Source organism: Prinia subflava, chromosome 2 (assembly GCF_021018805.1).
Source record: "Prinia subflava isolate CZ2003 ecotype Zambia chromosome 2, Cam_Psub_1.2, whole genome shotgun sequence".
NCBI lineage: Eukaryota > Metazoa > Chordata > Aves > Passeriformes > Cisticolidae > Prinia > Prinia subflava.
The window spans coordinates 37,120,566-37,140,822 of NC_086248.1; the positions used below are offsets into that span (position 1 = coordinate 37,120,566).

General features: G+C 40.1%; 1 long non-coding RNA gene across 1 annotated transcript in view; it reads left to right on the plus strand.

Moving 5' to 3' along the window:
• The window catches only part of LOC134546672 (uncharacterized), a 46,846-nt gene extending 30,585 nt beyond the window's left edge, over positions 1-16,261 (plus strand). The window contains exons 4-10 of the long non-coding RNA XR_010079242.1: positions 473-577; positions 6,981-7,093; positions 7,548-7,649; positions 8,558-8,664; positions 8,871-9,516; positions 12,749-12,785; positions 13,147-16,261. This is a non-coding gene — a long non-coding RNA (uncharacterized LOC134546672). The remainder of the gene's footprint in view (positions 1-472; positions 578-6,980; positions 7,094-7,547; positions 7,650-8,557; positions 8,665-8,870; positions 9,517-12,748; positions 12,786-13,146) is intronic.
• The last annotated feature ends 3,996 nt before the right edge of the window (positions 16,262-20,257 follow it).

Genomic DNA, 20,257 nt, shown 5'->3' on the forward strand with positions numbered 1-20,257 from the left:
AAGGATTAGCTAAGACCTCATATTGCACAGTGGAAAGTATTAATGTACTAGTGGATGTAAATAAACTGAGCAACCTTCAAGTGTTTCAGGAAGGATTTAAATTTGCACTGATACATGCTGCAAAAAAGGGGCAATGAGAGATGTGAGGCAGAGAAGGAAACAATAATGGTTCTTGAACTGCAGGCATGAGATAAAGAGAAAGGTATTGAACATCTGAAATTTTCTTGTAATCACAGTGATTCTCAGGGCCTCAGAGTAAGGCATTTTATGTAGTTATATTTAACATTCTTATCTGTTTTGTTTCCTTTTGAATGATGCAAAATGAATAACTGAGCACAAACCAAGCTCAAGTTGAGGAAGGTAAAATGAAACACACATTGATAGACATGAGATACTATTTTCAGTCAGAATGCTTGTGTTCTACCACATGTATTTTTCATGCAACACCTGCCTTTCTCCTTTCCTTTAACAGGCTACCCTGTGGTGGAGTCAGCATTCCTGGAAGTATTTCAAAGAGGTGTAGATGTGGCACTTACGGACATAGTTTAGTGATGGCCTTGGCAGTGATACATTAAAGGTTGGACTCGATGATCTTAACGTATTTTCCAATCTGAGTGATTGTATTTTTCTTGCTACTGAGAGACAGGGAGTAGGGTCAGGAAGTGCACAAAGAAGAAACTCAGGTACATCTGCATTAGCATTTTGGTTCAAGTCAGGAGAGCACCTCTGGAGCACAAATCCTAATCTTTACAGTTTACAATATTCGGCTCACATTGTAGAGACATCTTGGAATACATAAAAGTAAAATGAAAGGTGTGCTCTCAGTTTGTACCTAATTCACTTTGTTCATGGCTGATCAAATCCATAGGAATAGACTGGAGCTAGTCAGAAATAAAATGCCCTGAAATTCTGGTAAAATGTAAGCTGAGTCTTCAGCACTATTTCACTCAAAAAACCCCCATTTATTGGGCTGCACTTCTTGCTTGTGTGGACATAGCAGGGAAATATAGTGAGGACTCTGTCCCTGCCTTGCCTATACCCTTAATGCACTCTGCCTATATGAACATGTATAAATAATGATCAAACCGATAGCAGTTGTCCCATTTACATTTGGGAACATCATGATTTTAAGCCTGTTTTTAAAAGCATCTGTGAATGCTTTGGTACTGGCAGTTCCAACAGCTGAATTTAATAATAACATGGGGCAGAGCCTAGTGTGGGCAGTGCAAATACAGAAGGGAGAACAAGTGCTTAATGGGAACTGAATATGTTATTTTCGAACTCCTATGGATGTGTTTTGCATTTTTATTCCTGATCTGCTCCTCTGCTTAAAATATGCTCACCAATTATACTGAGAGCTGACTGTCCAAGTGATAACTGCTGAAAAGGATTGGGTGGATACCTAAATGGATAGGAGGTGACAACGCAGCGTTATTGAAAGTGAGGCACATCATGCAGAGTATGTTAGGAGGAGTGTGGTGGGTAGACAAAGGAAATAAACTCTTCCTCAGTCCATGCTGGTGGTGTTGTACCTGGACTAAGGTAGGTTGGTTGGAGGCCGGTCGCAAAGATGATACAACTGCAGGGTTTGACAGTGGTGGCAGGTCATCCAACCGGGGGCAGCAGCAAGAGACTGCATTCAGGTTTATCATTAGGAAAAATCTTGTGCCATAAGTGCCACAGTGGAGCAGGTTGCTGAGAAAGATTGTGTGATATCTACATCTGCCCTAGATAGGCAAAGCTGGTCTAGTGCTTGTGGTGGCCTTGCTTCAAGTGGGATGCTGGACAAGGTGACCTTGGGAGACACCTTTCAACCTGCACTGTTCTGACTATAGAAGGCTGTGAACTCCAGTGCATGTTAGAGGACTGACACAAGGACTAGATTTGTTAACTATAACACTTGGTCTGGCCTGGCTTTGCAGAAGGTCACAGGTAGCATAAGCTATATCACTCACTGGGATACCAAAATCTGTAGCAGTTACCTGGGGACATTCTGTCTCTCTGAATCTTAGATTTCTTAGCAAGGAGAGAGGTAAAACTAAGGTGGAGAAAATAGAGGGACACCCTTGGGGAACCTGATTTATCATTGCTAAAAGGAAGAGGGGAATGGTAATTGTTTCTTGAATAAGGCTCCTCATTCTCCCACCCAGAAGTAGCTGCTGCCCTTCATGTTTCCAGCTGTAGTCACAGCAAAGGCTGACTTCCACCTGGCAGCCTGCTGCCTGAGGCAGCTGCCTACATCACCTCACCTTGATGACTATCTCTACTCAGGACTTGAAAACTTGCTCTGGGGAACAGAGCAGCTGTACTCAAAATACTGAGCAGACGTCTTCTTCTCCACCTCAGTACTGAGGGTTTTCCTCTTTCTCCCCATGGGGTGGCTCAGTGGTACAGGTTAGGAGCAGAGACAGGTGTCAACATGGCCTTAGTGAGACATCTAAATTTTCTCAGCTTTACTGAGGTACTGGGAGATGAAACTGCAATCTGGCCACAGAAATGTCACACATATGGACTGGCAACTAGATGTGACCCACAGAGGCATAGCTGAGCAGGTGTCTGCTTAAAAAACAGCTGCATTGATGATGGCTTTTCTTCACTGCCTGTGTCAATTTTCTCATCCACAGTCAGTGGGTTCAGTGACATTGAAATACTCAGTACAGTGTTTTGGCTCTGCTTTTAAAATTTAAAAAAAATGTCATTAAAACACTTTTCTTTCAAAATAATTTTTTTCCCAAAGTTTGACTTTTACTGAGGATATTTTTCTGGTTAACTTCCCACTTACATCATTTTCCTAAGAAATCACTGATTTTTTTTGTTTTGAGTTCCTTTTTGAGAGTTTTAGTGAGACAAAAGAAACTTTCAGTGGTGGGACTGGAGAAGCAAGCTCCTTTCACAACACAATAGTCTGTTAGGAAATGGTAAATATGACCTATGGTAGTAAGACTCTAAAAGTATTTTTATCTCTGCTCTATTTTCAAGATGTGACAAAATTACTGGGTATCCTATGTATCCAAAGTCAGAAATATACTGGAAGCTGAATACTGCCAGCAACAGCAGAGAAGCCTGATTTTAACTCCACTGCAACACAGCAGAGTTCTGCTTTCATGGTGCATTAATTCAACACCTGCAGGCGCTCTCTTCCCTTGCTGAAATTACAGGCTGTCTACTGAGTAGTTAAGGCTTGGAACTGAAAAGTAAAGTCGTGAGGTCTTTATTGATCAACACAGGGCCAGATCCTAATAGCTGGATGTAAGCTACAGATGCTCTTTCATATTGCCTAGAATGGAGACAAAGGAGGAAACATAGCTGAGATATTTTACTGCCATGTGCAGTTTTTAGAGTTTTTCACCTTTAAAATAGAAGGTTCTTGAAAGTCAAAATTGTAGTGCTGGAAAGGGATCACCATACAAATATGTTGGTTTACTTATCAGTTGAAACTATAGTTTAAAAGCCACCTCAGCATCTCAAAAAAGTTTTTGAAACACAGGACTGCATGAATCAGACAAAAGCCAACCCAAAATCTTTGCTTTTGTCATGTGCATGAATACATTAAGTTAGAAATATTAGAGAAGCCTGATTTAATTTGAAAGTAGGCAGCTGACAGCATTGTTTGGCTGTTGGGCTGTTGAACCGCTCTGTGCTGGTAGGAAGGGCTGGAAGTAACAGAGAGTCTAGAGAGGAGGCTGTAAATAAAAAAGATGTTTAATTCGGTATCTTGGGTGAAAGTTTAACAGTCATAATGAGACTGCTGTGGGGCATGTTAATATGCTCCAATAAGCAATATGTTATTGTTGTTTCTTTAGTTTCCCTAACGCGGCAGTTGTGTTATAACGTTTCTATCTGTCAGGGTAGAAAATGGGGATGTTTCTGAACTCAGCAGAGAGCAAGAGCTGCTGCCTCATTCCTGAAAATCCCAGTCCTCTCCTGTGACTGGAGCAGTGGTGCTGTGGGGTTCCTGAAGTGTCCCATACTTACGTCTCTTGGCTGGTTCTCTACCTTCAGGCAGGCAGCATCTCTCAGGGCTCCATGCCTCACCAGAGCTTTGACCAGGGAGGTGCTGCATCACTGGCAGCACATGTCTGGTGGTATCAGGTCTCTGTGGTAGAAGACCATGCTGACTTCCTGCCAGTGTTTGCAGTGAGGAGGTTCCCTGAGTCTCGATGCTGTTCAGTGGATCAGTGGAGGTATGCATGCAGCTGCATAAACTGCTCCACTCCGAATGCTGAACATCTTGCACAGACTTACTGGGGACTCGTTGTATGCTGTAAATTTAGGACATAAATCACCAGACTATAAAAGCACTGAATGGAGTTGTACCACATGGCTCTCTAGCAATCAAAAGGGGATATCTAGGAAAGAGGATAAAAATAAGGTGCACAGTACATGATACTTCCTTAGGCACACTCCCTATTTCCAATCATTTGCAGTCAGAGACTTCCTGACCTGGAGATGTTTCTTAAAATTTACTGAAAAAAATAATTTAACAATGAAAAATATTTATTTTAAAAATATGAAAAAATTATTTATTTATTTAAAAGATCTGTGAACTTGCCCTGCCTCTCCTTGGGTCCATGTAAGCTTTTAGCTTCTGCAACATCCTGTGGTGTGGAGTCCATCAAATTCATGTTCTTTTCTAAGATCACAGTCTCAGAGGTTGGGCTGACTCCTCGAGTCAACAAGATTCAATCTCCCATTGCCATCACAGCAGGATTGTGCTCCAAAACCAGCTCTCCTTCAGTACCCTCTCTCTGTACCTGTTAATACACGTTAATATTGATTAATGCACTCACCACATATGGTGCAGGCACTTATCTTACTCCCCATACACCTGGGATACACATTAATCAACAGTGCCGCATGGTATAGTATGTCATGTCTCATTGCTTAAAGATTTTCCTACTCCCTCACGTTGTTTATAAATTGAAGAAAACTAAGTGCTCAGACAGAAGTAATAGATCAGTATAACTAGATTTGTCTTAATACACCCTAGATGGATTTGCCCAGAAAAGTTTAACGGAAAATCTTTTTCAACATACAAAAAATTTCTGAGGGCTTATTCACAGAGGATTTCTTTCTGCAGAAAAAGCCAAAATAACTCTTTGTTCTGTTCCCATGACTCCCATAAAATAAAGATATTTTTTCTCCCAGTCCTCCATTAAAGAAAAGATATAAATTTTTCACTGTGAGGTGTGTTTAGACACTGGTCAAAACCTCTCTGAACCCAAGGATGTTGCAGATGCCCCAGTCCTGGTGGTGTTCAAAGCCGGGTTGGATAAAGCCCTTAGCAACCTGGTCAGGTGGGAGATGTCCATGCACATGGCAGTGAGGTTGAGACTAGATGATCTTTAAAATCCATAGCAACTCCCAAACATTCTATAATTCTATGATTAATTTACAGCATTTCAGCTTCCCAAACTTTTAGTTTCTGAAACAGCATAAGGGTATGGGCTAATAACTGTTATAACTTAGTTCAATTGACCCCAGAGATGGTGGCACTCAGTTTCCCTGATGCTGGACACCAGAAGTCAGGTGCCTGGTCTGAGTGGCCAGCTCTGCAGTGGACACAGAGAAATGTGTGTCTCCTGAGACAGATTTATTTTTGGTGTTTAAAACCAACCCCTAGAGATGCTCTGTTGATTAAAGGTTATTGATTCATTGAAAACTACCTTAGACTGCACATTACATCTGGGAAAAGCTGGACCCTGGGACCTGGAGCTTAGAGAAAAAAGAAACATGATGAAGAATGATTTCAGTTGTGTTTGGTATAACAGTCTCCAAATATATAAAAATTCATAGTCCTATAAAGACATAAAGGAATTGAATAAGACAAATTCTACTAGAAGCCTAATGCACAGAACACAAGAGAAAAGGGCTCATGGGGCAAACAGCAGGTCCTTCTAGTGTAAATGGTTTCTGGCATGAATTATTCTGTTACAGGTTGTGTGAATAGTTCATATATTTAGCTAATCACTAAATCATTATTGTTGGTGGTCTTGGTGTAAAGTGAGGGCAGACATGGTGGAAACTATCCTATGATCAACGTGAATACCAGTGACAGGAGGGAAGGAATAAGAGTTTAAGGTGATAACCAGAGGTTTTGCATTGTCTGACCTGCCTCTCAGGTGCATAAAGTTTCTTTTTACATTTGTTCTAAAAATTAAGGACAAAAGTGTGTTTTTTATAACTTAAGATATTTCTGAGCTTATGTACAACCTAGTAATAACATGGTGTATTTTAATGTACTTACACAAAATGGGGAGGTTTTTGTTCTTCATGTAGTCCTTATCAAACCATTTTATCACTTCTGAATGCAAGTTCTATGGCCTATTAATGTACTTTTCGAAACTTTCTTTTTTAAATTCTGTCAAACCAGCCCACAGTTTCCTTGGTTTTTCAAAAGGTGTCAATATGACTTGCATATTATTGGCACTACATGACTACCAAATAGAAACTATGATTTTCTTACACTGACTGCATATCAGATACTGTGTGATAAAGGATACAGTCAGGCCTTCTGAGCATTGCAAATGTGGCTTGTGATGGAAAGAGTGAGTCCAGAATAACTTTAATGCAGGAAGTATTTTGATGCATTATGAAGAGCTTTTTCATGGAATTATACTTTCCAGAGTATTTATGCAGTGCCTTCATCTTTAAGCAACTGTATAAACAAAAAATAATCTTTCTCATCAGTGTCACTACATCCTATTGAATAAGTCCCCAAGGCACTATAAATAAAGGTTATCTTGTAACCATTAATAATAAACAGAAGAAGGATTTCTTCACTGACTTTTATGAAGCTTTCAGTAGTGTTTAAATTTCATTTGGCATTTTTGAAAGTGGCATTGTGTTTGCCTGCCTGCCTGAGGTGTTCAAAGACATCTAAAGGAAGTTAGTTAGGTCCAAAAATTCCACAAGTTTCTATAGGATTTCAGAGCTTGGTGGGTTGTTTGTTAATATCACTGCAATCTGTTGTTTTCCAGGATACATTTGAAAGTGCAATTGCATTGAAATATGTCAGGATCATCCTTCAACCTTTCTACAGGATGAAAACCGGGCAACCTCCTCTTGCTCTAACCAAAGAGTGCTTATTCAGGTTCAGTATATCTTGGGTGGCTTTTGTCCAGCTCAGAGTAACATAAAAATCATAGAATTATTCGGGTTGACCTTAAAGGGACCTTGAAGATCATCTTGTTCCAACCCCCCTGCCATGGGCAGGGATGCTTTCCACTAGACCATGTTGCTCAGGACCCCATCCTGGTTTCCTCACTTATTCCTCTCTGTACTTCACTCGCTCATTGGTGATAAAAGCCCTCATTTCTTCAGGTGTAAAAGCTGGTTTAACTTCTTAGTTAAAGCATGCTGGCAGTCATGTGGAAGGCTTTCCCCAGTCCTACCTGAGCTATGACTTTGAGGCGCCATGGTTGAACCTCCAGCCCTTGCCAAGCATCTCTCTTTGAGCACCACTTTGCCATTGCTGTCACTGGGACATTATACTTGCTCTGTTTCCTAGTTGTATGTTTCTCATGATAGAATATTTTGTTTCCCAGCAGTGGTATGTGCAAGAGAAACTAAGCTCAACCAAAGGAGGAAACTGAAAGAAACCCCAGAATGATATCAATCAGACAAGACATGAGCAACCCGAAGAAGAGGTGAGTTATACATTTGCCCATTCAGAGGACACTGCTTGCCTTGTACCTTTCAAAGTTGTTAGTGCTGCTGCTGATCCAAGCACTATTTCTGGCAATTCTTATTAGGATTCTCCTGCCCAAAGTCAATGGACTGCCTGTATCATAGAGCACAAGGACTAAACTTATCTTTGCACAGCATATACTAAAAATGTGTCTGAAGTGCTATCCATTCATAAGAACAAAGGAATCAACAAAATAGCCTTTGCACGACCTATTCTAATATGAACTCTTCCCATGACCTTTATATTATGAAAATCTGATACCTCTGGGAGAAATAACCTGAAATGTTTCATAAATATTTTTAGGCATTAATATAAGGCATAGCTTTTCAAGGGCTCTAAACATCAGTCAGTCCCATTGCCCTTTATTAGCTTTTAAGGAGAATTTTATAGTAGTATTTTACTTCTAAATGGGGATTTTTTTTAAAGAGAAAACAAAGCAAAACATGAACAGAAAGACTAAGTCCAAAAATATTCTGATTTGTTGCAGCAGCAAAAATTTGTGTGTTAGCAGAGGCCCATGTTGGGTTGTTATGCCCTATGCTTTTGTCACGCTTTGTCTCTCTCTGTTTAAATTAAATCCCAAAGCTACTGTTGGGTCGATTCTGGGTAGAGCAGACGTGGCATAAAGCCAGTTTTTCTCAGTTGAGAAAATACATTCCCTCTGTGATAGTGTCTTTTTTAAAAAGACACTGTCAATAAAGTAATCAGTAAAGTAAAAAACATCAAGGTAGGTCTAATAGTCACACCAGAGAGTTTACTAATGTATAGCAAAGCTGCCTGCTTCTCGTGAGATCACCACAATGGACCTGGTGTTTTCTGGTTTTAATTTTATGTCAGCATGAGCTCTGTTCTCTCTGTTCAATACAGCACTCCTTGTACTGACAAAGTGGAAATAGCATCTCTCCAAACACACTGGCTCAATGAGCCTTGGTTTTGATGACCCTATGCCTTTTTGGCCTTCTGGTTTAACTGTGGTAAGTTTATTGTTGGCTTCAAAGCAGTTAAATGTTAGTCTGAAAACCTTTTCTTATTTACTGCTGCTTTTTTTCCCCCCTTCCTCCTCTTTTCCTTCTCATTGTAGAAAAAATGACTATCTCAAGGACAATCGCTTATGTTATGGATTTTTTTATTTTCTATTATTCTTCTTACTTTCTGTTACTGTTTTTATTTTTTATTACAGGGTAACCCTGAAGACCTTTTAATTCTCTTGGTTGTTTAAAGAGGCTTCATGAAAACATGACATCTCATATATAGAGATAGGTGTTATTGAGTGAAAGATTCCATTTGCCAGGAGTCTACTACAGTAAGATCCTAAAGAATTAAAAAAATGGAAAGAGTCGGTAAGGTTTTAGTGGAATTTGATAGGAGGCCCCATACAAATATCCAGATGAAACTCTAGCCAATTATTCTGTGCTGAATATTATGCCCTGATGAAAATAAAATACCTGAGTTTAATCTTTCATTCAGAGTAAAGATTTGTAGTATAATGACCTGATTTAGCTGAAAAAAGGAAAAAATAAGTAAGTCTGACAGCTGAGAACAGAAGGGGGATTAATCTCAAAAGCTGCTAGTCTTTGTTTCCCATGCTTTCATTATTATTCAATCAGAGCAAAGAAAGGACTAGCTGCCCTGACACAGCTCCAATTGCACTGCTCAGAGAAAGGGAGAGGTATGGTGGAGAGGGAGAGATTTCATTATTTACAGACTGGGGAACTGAGAAGAAAATAGAGAGAAAAGGAGCCATTTGGTCCATCTTTAGGTCTGCCTGAAGCTTTGGGCAAAAGCAGGCTGAGAGTCATCAGCAGGTGCAGCAAAGGCAGATGGAGGTAGGTACGTCAGAGTGGGATGTCTCACAAGGTGCAGGGTACAGTAAGCCACTGAATGCATCATTACCCCACTTCTCAGTCTGCATTTGACCTCCAGTGTGCACATGAGAAGAAGGGAGATGATGCTGTGACTTACATTAGAGTGCTCTTCTGATGTCTTTGATGGTGGCTCTTCTTGGCATGTGACATGATCCCAGGTCTCGTTCCACGTGTGAACATTTACAACCACGAGCTCCACTACAACCCCAAAATGCCAGTGGCTGCTGCAAGTCAGACTCTTGTGCACCTACTCACTCCAGCTGACCAGAGTCTCACTCAAAAGTACCATGATGTACCTTGTACTTCTTACACCAGCTGTTTGAATTAATGCTTTAGTCTGCTAGGCTTTAGTTTCTGCAGTAATACAACAACAAATATTCAAAGTATCTTTAAAGATCTGGAGGATGATGAGGAGATGAATTAACAGTCATTATAGATTTTTCAAAATCAGATTATGTCAGCTGTCTAATTTCTTTCTGGAACTAAATAACTACCCTTATAGATAGGAAAGAAACAGCCTATGACATGCTGTTTTCTCCTGACAAATTCTGATTTTATCGCTCATGACATTTCATAAACTAGCAGAGAAAGTATTCTATAGGTTTAATTGTAATAAGAATAGTTGCACTCTATTTGGAAAACTGCATTTTAAAAGTTTTTAATAGCTCACTGTCACTTTTCAGAATTTTTTGTGAATTTTCGTAAGATACCAACATTTAAGGAGCATACTGTAGGACAGGATTAGTCTTGAGAAAGAGTTTGACACATTAAAGATGCAGTCTAAGGCAGGAGTTCAACAAGAAGAATTTCAAGATATTATACTTGGACAGGAATAACTTCTTACATCCACAGAGAGAGAGAATAAGAGGCTGGATAATTGAGTATCCTCCTCACTGGAGAATAAGAGGTTAGGCTGAATCTCCCGTCACAGTGAATCACCTACTGAACAGGATAAGAAAAAAGTAATTTTGTTGTGAGTTAATAGGATAGTTACACAAGAGTATTACCTGTAGGGTATTTGAAATCATCTCCGGGTCTATTAAGTTTTGGTTAAAGTTCATTTGGAATATTATGCCCAGTTTTGAGCCCTAACTTCTGACAAATACCTGGCTCAACTGGAGAGATTGCTGAAAACAACAATTGTAGGAGCAGAAAATGTGATTTATGAAGAAAGGCTTAAAAAATTGGAATGATTAAGTAAAGAAAGAAAAACATTAGCAGGAAACATAACAGTCTTTGCACAACTTAAAGGAGGGCGGAAAACTGTTCCTTTCACATTCTACTGATGGAATGAGAAATAACAGGCTTTAACTGATGTAATGAGGATTCACGCTGAAAGTTAGGAATAATATAATGAGAACAAAGACAGAAAGACTTTAGCGCAATCTGTGAAAGATTGTGGAATCTCTACTTGAGGAACTTGTCTCAGGCACAGCTTGGGTATAGCTCAGTGAGGGGAAGGATTAGATGTACTCTTGAGGTCATTTCAGTATGATTTTCTAAAACTTTTTTGCTTAATCTGTTTTTGTTTTCCTGTCAAGATGAGATTCTTTCTCAAGAGCAACTGTGAGGTGAAAGATGTTATTTAGCAGAAAAAAGATAATAATTTGACTTGATTTACACTTGTATGCTCATGATCACCTCTCACATGTTTAGAATGGACTTTTTGCATCCTGTGTGAGCCTGTGGTGCTGGCTGAGCCTAGTAGGTAGGCTTCAAAATACACCTGCCCTACTTGCAAATGCTTAAGAAATTTGATGAGTTTTACTATATACATGGCACATGGATTCCAATGAGTTAGAAGTCAAAATGGTATTTTTAAAAATTTTCACTGCTTTGGAAAACCTTAGGCTTTGGTGTGTCTTGAGACATTAATTTGCCTTAAACTATGCTCTACAGCAAAACTGTGCATGAAATTGTTTGCACTTTTGTAAGTGTTGCCTTTGCTGACGGTAATTCAGCTTCCAAAAGAAAGTTTCAACTATCCTCACTGTAACCTTCTTACTCTCATGGTTCTAGGCTATGATTACACTAGCATGCAACTTATGATCCAGAAAGTATTCTTGTTAATAAGTTTTCCTGTTAAATTGCAGGTTTGTAAGGTCTAGTTAAAAACACTTGGGAGTTTAACCATTTAATCAGAGGAGCTCTGTTCTGAGCTCTATTATTAGGATTGTTGATTTTGGCTGGTAATTGCAATCAAAGTGGAATAATTAAAAAAACCAGCAGTGTTTCAAAGTAATTGCCAGTTGTAATTATAAACCAAAATCAACAATCTTACAGCCTACTGGCACCATCTGTTTTTTTCTTCTCATTGTGACTATAGTTCCCCCATTTCCTCTTCTCACTCAGCACTGGCTACCTTCTACTTCCTGCTTGACCCCTTTGCAGGCCATCAGAGATGGGATATTCCAGGGGCTGTTGCCAGCAGGATGTCTCCCATTACAGACATTCTGCCCATGTATATGGGGTTTGTCATGCCTCCTCCCAATGACCTGTCATGGGAAGAATGCCTCTTGTTGAGGGAAACATCAGGTAGCCAACTGAATTGATTAAAAAACTTTCATTGCTGTTTGTTAAACTGACAGCTGAAGAATTGATTCTCAGTTAACAGTGTTAATTTCTGTTACTGGGTATCTCCTTCTTGAAAAGAATTCAGGTTTTGCACTTAATAACTTGAACATATTTTTTTTTACTTATGTGTCACATACTGGATTTGCATAATGAGATTTGAAAGCATGTCCAGAGGTAAAGAATGCCTAAAATAGCCTAGATTGTGTTGAAGGAGACAAGGAGACATTTACATATAGAAGCCCGAAGAGGGTGAAGAAAACCTTCTTCATGGCTGTTGAATATTCTCTAGTTTGCAGTATCATCTAATTTGACATTTCATCATGGGCTATGGAGGCAAAGCAATTTGCATAGAACATTGCAAAAAAATGAGCCCAAAGTATAAATACAGAAAAAGCAAAAGTAAAATATTTTTGAATGTAATTACTCACACTGGTCGGGGGTCATAGTGCAATCTCCTTCAGCTGCCTAAATATTGCATTCCTAGGCTTGTACCTAGTTTTAGGTTCAACCTTCTGCTGTCTGGAAAAGTAAACAGCTGTGTTGGTGGACTAGTTTTGGGCAGGACAGGGTTAATATTTTAGTGGGATGGGACATAATCTTATTTGATGCTATCTTGCAGGGGGCAGAACTAAGGGCCTGGTATTTCTGGGGGGAAGGTTGGTTCGATTTTTCTGTGTAAATTGTGTCTTTGTCTTATACCTTTTGTTATAAATGTTGTTACTGTTCATTATCTCATCTCATTGCTGTTTCCTGTAAATGGTTCTTATCTCAGCCTGTAAATTTCACCTTTTTTTGTCTCCAGTTCTGAGTTCCATCCCGGGAGTGGGAAGGGGGAAGGCATGGGGTGGGGAGCAAGTAAGTGGTGTCTGGTTTCAGAGTCTTGTTTGAGGGATGGAGAAGGTACTAAACTGGGGAGTGCCATTCCTAAGACACGGCAATGGCTTTGCTGTGATTTTTCACTAACTCTGGTGACATAAGAGAAAGTATCTGCTTCTTATCACGTTTAAATTCTTTCAGAAATGTTCAGAAGAATGAAGTAACTGGAAAATCACCTAGATTTTCTGACTGCTTATGACTCAGTACTGCTTATGATGAAGGTACCCACTAGTCAAGACATCCTCTCAGAGAAAAGGCTCGTTGTTCAATATAATCTGTGGAGATATAAGACCTTACCTGTAACCTTTTCAGTTTAAAAATGAAGAAACGGGTTACGACACCCAAGCCCAAGTCTGCAGATGGTACTGAAAATCACTCTTTTCAAGATGGAAATGAACTACAGAACTGGGATACTGTTTGGGGGAAAAACCCATAATCTCCTGTGGTGTACAGAATTTGGGTGGCATCTTCTGTAAGCTTTTGTGAAATATCTAACATAACAATATGATGAGAAGAAGTGGCTGAACTGCTGTCAGGGCAAGAATGTGTCTGTAAACAAACCAGAAAATTTGGTGGGTATCTAGTGAACAGAGTTATGTGTATTGCAGCTTTGCCATCTTCCTGTTACGAAAAAAGTTCTCAACAAACAATATTAGAATTAAACATTCTTATTTTCTTTCCCTACTATTTTATGTTAGGAATTGGAACTTTATTTTTAAAACCCCAATATAAGGAAGAAATAACAGTAATGAGGTTAGATTTGATAATTTCATATAAATGATGGACAGGATCCCACATGCATTTGAAATAAAACTGATTGAAATTCATTCTGGTTGTCTCCCATTAATCTTAATTGTAATTCTCTATTTCATTTTAATAGGTTGCTAGACTTTGGGAAGCTGTGTTATTGTTCTTATGTACTTGATTGGTTTTTTATTCATGAAGTTTTTGTGAGTTCTGCATGTGGAAAGGAACAGGGACACTGCCGTTTTCTCTAAGGGTGTTTATAGGCCAAGCAGTGTTGCTGTGATTCAAAGCATGCAGGGAAAATGCAGAAAGTTCTGCTAAAGAGCAGATTTCTGTACCTGTGATAAATTTGATGGAGGGCTTTTGTTTGTAGTATCACTTTTAAAACAAAAGTAGATCTTTCTGTCCACAAAGAACAGGGTACTGGTAAAACAAACTAACCAAATGGCTCATGCATTCCTTCAGAAAGCTGCACTCACATTTTCAATGTCCAGAAGGAAGACTTGGCATTTGTAATGCAGCACCTGGAAGGACAAAAATTTCACCCTTTCTGCTTTCACTGACTTCAAGGAGACTCAAGTGTTCTCCATACCTTGCAGGATTGAATCCTTTGTAAACTTGCTCATGATTAATATATGTTATGAATATCTATTAAATGTTACAGTAGGTTGATAACACCCAGCCATATCACTCATTTATTAAAAGAAACCGTTCAGTCAAAGACTGAGCAGGGAGGTGAGAGAGCAACTCAGCTGTACTTAGATTGATGATACTTCTAAAAATTGTCCAAGCATGTGTGCAAGAACCTGTCAAAGTAAGAGTTTAATAAATGAGAAAGTGAAGGACAGGTAACTTTCCCAATATACAAAAGTTGTGCACATGCATGTGCATGCTTCATTTGTTCCCTGCTTCCTAGCAGGTAAACAACACAGAAAGAGAGTCTCTTTGCCATTTCTGAGCTAGATTGTCTGGAAAAGAAATTTGCCAAGTCAGTTATTACTGGGGCTGCAGCAGCATGCTGCGTGGCATCACTGAAAGCTGCTTTTGCATCAGCAGATTTCCACGTCTTGCCTGCCAGTCCAAGAACCTGCTCTGGTCTTCTGGGCAGCACAGACCACAGCAGGATTTGCCCCTGGGAGTACAGGTGGCTTCTGAAGAGAGAGGGAGGATGAGGAAACAGGGAGAGATGCAGACCAGAGACAGGGGAGCAGTTGAGCCTGTGGAGTTGCCTGCTCCAGGCAGTCCCACCCTTCTTCCACAGTGACAGCATCAGTCCTGATTTTGTAGGAAATTTCCACTTTTCAGAGTTGCCCAAGTCAATTACTGATTTTGCTTTCCCTGTTTATGCCAGAATTGGTAAAGTACCATAGCACTATCAAATTCTCAAAGGCAACAGGATATGTTAGATATCAAAACATTTTCCTCCCTACTGATAATCTGGAGTAACTTGTGATCTATATTTGGTAAACTAGATGTTTAATACATTTTGAAAAAGAATGTGCCTGATACAAGTATTGGAAACTACCTTTAGCTACTTGCCTGATGTGGAACCATCATTTTAACTCCAGGCTTTGATCGTGTGAGTCTCTGAGAGCAAACTATAAAGCACTTGGAAAGAGCAGTCAAGCAGAAAAGGATTGTTGGCTGAGAAGTTCTTAGTGTTTGAGCACTTCATAAAGAGCCTTTTCTGTGCAGTCATCGGCTTTCATTTCTCCCTCATTGCTACAGAAGCTATTCCATTTGTAATTACAGTAAGGGGTTTGACACAGCCCACATTTCTAATAAACTGCTACAATGCTTCTTTATCAGCTAGTTTTTTTCACTGTTAACCTCTTGTTTCACAGCATAATTCATATGTAACACTGCTGCCAGGTTACTGAGTAAATGTCTGGGAGTACTACCTCCTCTGTATTCCACATTGTCAATTTGACATTATCAGTACTTATATGGTTGCAGCTTGGGCATGTTTGCTTAGTAAGTGGGCTGTGGATTTTCTGTGGTAAAATGTGGTATTGCTAGATCTTGGGAAGCCAGGACTTTCTGGAATAAAATTGCAAATGCTGAGTGGCCTTTCTTTGCCTTAATGCCTCTTTTTGACACTGTGGTTGATATCTGGTATCTGATTTAGTATGATGTGTTAGGTGGCTGACTGGAGTTGCTGCCCTCCAGATGTTTGTGATTATTTGTGCTCTAGTGTGTGTACGATAAAAAGCGCTGTGGAAGCTGGCTGGTTAACCTTGGCATTTACTGCCCTTTAAAAGGGGAAGGATGCTGTCAGGGCCATAAGAGCACCCAAATGCCTCTGCTGCCATTATCACCCATGCATGCCCTGCCTATGGATAAAGAGTTCCAGTTTGGTACAGGTCCCCCTCTGCCCGGACTGAGAAATGTTGAGGGTTGCTCGGAGTCTTTCTGTGTTGACTTCCTGATGGGATTTTCTGGAGGGATCTCAAACCTATGCTCCAGTCAGGTCCCCATCCCTGTCTCCTCTCGTTCCCAAAAAGATCTTCCTGAGTAGCCCCCAGGTCTGACTCATTCACCCTGCCTGATGGTCCCTGGCTGGCTGATGGCTGCCACAGTCACTGGACCCCCTCCTCTCAGTTGTGGTGGGTCAGCACCCTGGTAGAAGAGGACACTGGCTGTTCTGTGTCCCTTTGGCTCCTAGGGGCTCCTCTTCCCTCAGGAAGAGCCCAAATCCCCTGTGAGCAGTATTTTGTACCTCAGTTGGCTCAGGCAGCTGGTCATTATATAATGACCTCTTTGAATCGCCTGCCCCAAGTCTTATTGGCAGGAGCAGGAGCCTTTGATGGTTTGATAAATCCAAAATAGATGAGGGTCACTTCACGGTCATGGTCAGGTTGCCTAGAAACATCTGCTTCATCTAATGGCATTTGGTGCCTTCTATGGGAAGGTGGATTTGTCAGGGCATGCGATGTATTTAAAGAGTGTGAGTCATCAACATCTGAAAGGACTTTAGGGCCCTCATGTTGTGTGCTTGGCATTGGCAGTAAATGTAGAAGACTGTATGCTGAGCCACACTGGAAACATTCACACCAGTGTGCCTGCAGGAGCACTGGAATATCTCAGCAACCACTTCTCATGGCACAGTTTGTCCCTTTGAGAGTGAGGAATAACAACTTATTATCAAGTTCTGTGAGATATGAATAATGTGCAGTTCTTGTCTGTTAACTCCTCCTGAAATTGCACTGTGATTTCTGCTGCACACTGCTGCAAGGTAAATTGAATGTGTTTCTGGGAAAGGGAAAACAACCCCAAACCAACAGTCCTCAAGCAAACTAAATGGATTGTTTAATAATTTATCTTGATGGAAGAGGCACATGGATGGGAAAAGTTAACCAGTCAGGGAAAATATCAGCAGTAAAGAACAGTAATCAGTGTGAAATAATCACCACAGTATCTGAGTGCTTGTTCCAAGTCCAAAATTCTGCGTCTCAGCCTCCTCCTGGCAGGATAGAGGTCACAGTGTGCTACTTTCTGTCATCTTGGCATTAACTGCTTGAGTCAAAAAATGTAACGAGAAAAAAAAAAGTCCAAATCTGGGGTATGTGCTACTTGTAAAGGAAGTATCCTATTCAGAAAAATTACTCCTATTCTTGAAAGATGTAGGCCGATGTTAGAAAAAATGTTAGTGTAGGTTACATAGGAGGGTGTATAATATAGTTTTCTCTAATAAGCCAAGCAAACTTCACATTCATCAATATGGGTTTCTTGGCATGCAGGTGGTATTCAGGAGCACACAAGGGAGGGGAAAGGCAGACCAGAATAGAGGTGAAGAATGAGAGGAAGTTGGCACAGAAACAAATGATACCAAAAATGCTGATTTAGTCAGGAAAAATGTAAATAATTTTTCGTGTCTTTTGAAGAAATGTGCCCTTGTTAAAGTTGCCTTGAAGGCGTATGACCCAGCCTGACATTGCTTTGGCAGCAGAATATGAAGGGTGTGGATGCAGATATGAAATGTCCTTTGATGAAGACTGCTCACCAACAGCCTTTCTGACAGTGGCAGCAACACCAGTAATTTTGAAGATCTAGTTATTTTTTCTGTCTCTGGACAAAGAGAATCAGGTATAATTTGTTAACTGTGAAGAAAAATAGATGTAATTTTCCATATATGGGGCTATTTATTCCCTCATTTCTTCACAATCAGCTAAACCTCCACTAATTCCAAGCATACAGCTGGTTCACATCTTGGAGTTTTTTATCTGACACAGAGATAGACACAAAATTTTAACTTTGAAATCATTATAGTCAGTTTGGGACTGAACCAGCAAAGAGTTGCCACTTGAAAATGCTGAGTTGACCATAAAGTGACATCTCGGCTGGTGTGCTATTGAGTTGGTGTGCTATTTATTGTCTAAATTTTCTAGGGTATACAAGGCCACATCCTGTAGAGCCTCTCCTGCTCCTAACCCTCTTCTGTCTCTCCCCTACTCTGGTGTGGACAGGAAAACCCCTCATTTCTGCACCATGACACAAGGCCATTATACTTGGTAGTTGGGTACTTACCAATTCAGGTGCTTCTTGTGCTCACTTGGCTCAATTCTTTTGGTTTTCTTTGTTTTACAACAGGGAATGGTGCATTTTTATGCAGCAAAGCCCTTTATATCTCTTTTGAACCTTGGCAGTCCTGTGGGGTGCATTGCTGTAGAATATATGAGTTTCTGTACCTCTGGGGTATATGCAGATAGCAGAGAGCTTTTTTCCCTCATGCTTCTGCTTGATTTCTGCAGCACAGCAGCACCCCTGCAGCGCTGCAGCTCCTCTCCATCTTCTCAAGTCAGATGTGAGTGGTAGGAGGACCCTACTGTGCTCTAAGTGTGAAGAGTGCCTGTGCTGCTGGGGGAACAGGAGCCCTCCCTCTGGCTGAGCTGGGCCAGGATGCTTTACCTTTGCCACATGCCTTTGTCACATTCTTGTTTTTAAATACAGCATTTTTCAGTGTTAGATGCTCCAAGGAATGGTTGGGCCCAATCATCTTAATTATGGGCCTGAACTTGGACCCAAGCTGGAAGGGTTTTAATCCCAGTTTAAACTGAACTAAGACTGGATTGAAAATGTGCTGGTTCAGCTCATACCTGCACGCTGATTCAATTTCTGGAACCCCTGTCCCAATACACATGCTCAAACCTCCAAAGCTTGGAAAGCAGTAGCCAGTAGGATGGGTCAGTTATACTCTACAACAGCAGTTCCAACCAGAAGAGCTTTAATTTCTCCTGGTGCTCTTCTGTGCAGTTGAATGCTTTATGGGCTATCATCACTATCCACAGCCACGGGAGCAGGAGAATTGGAAATGGCCTTTTACTGAGGCTACCTGCATCCTTCTGGGAGAAGGACTAAATTTCAAGGTGTCAAGTTTACTTGGGAGCAAAGAGCTCCCAAGAGAGGCTTAAGACTGCCACTTGCTGATGTATTATTTGGCTTTTTTGATCTACCCTTTGCAGTTTCTTCATGTGCTCCATTTGGGGTAAAACTGACCCTTAAAGAGAGAGCCTAAAGTCCACAAATAATTTGCTTCTTTATTTAACCTTGTGCTGACCAGTTAATCAGGGACAAATTGAATACCTCCTGAATTCTGCTTTCCAATATGTATAATTTAAAAATCCAAATGAACTGACACCTTTTCTGTTTTGCAGAAACCTTAATAACTTTTCATAGCCTCTAAAATATTGGCTCATAAATCTATTTTCTTTCTGAAGACTTCTGACTTTTAATAAAAAAGGAACTGCCTGTCTCAAGCAGAGAAATACAAGACCACTTTCTTTTCTGGTTATTCTTCAAAAAAGAGTATCTTTAAAAAAAGTTTAATAGCTTGTGACCTGGGTATATCAACGAGGAAGCTTACTAGTATCATTTGTTTAGTCCTAGGTGGAAAAAAATTCTTTATTTGTCTTTATCCTTCAAAAGGGAAATTTGTAGAACCAGCTTAGCGATTTAGGGAAATGTTCATTCCCTTGTTGCAAATTTAACATTACCATTTAATGTACACAGTATGTGGGCTTCTCTTCCATGTTTTGCAATAGATGTAGAGTAAGAGTCATAATATATCACTTTCACAAGCAATTTAGCACAGCATAAAGGAGGAAATGTATCTGTACTGTGTTGCTACTTATTTTCTAATAAAATTCTAATAGATTTTAGGTTAATGACACAGAAGATGACATTTGTATCCTCTTTTTTTTTTTTTTTAATCTGCAGCACAATGAAGCAGGAAGTTATAAAACCAGATGATAAGATAATGCACTCCTTGCTTGTGCACAATAAAGCACCCTTATAAAGTGCTGGTTTGCCTTTGATACTTCACTGGAGTCTCTGTAAGACAGGCCAGAGTCAGTAAGGCTGGTTAGACTTTCCTTCACTGAGATTGATGTGCTCCTTACTTGAAAGATGATCTGCTTTCACTCTCCCCTACCATGCCAAGAATTATCAGACTTTTTTTTTTTTTTAAAGAAGGCAGGAAAAACAACAATTTTTTTTCTATGGTTAA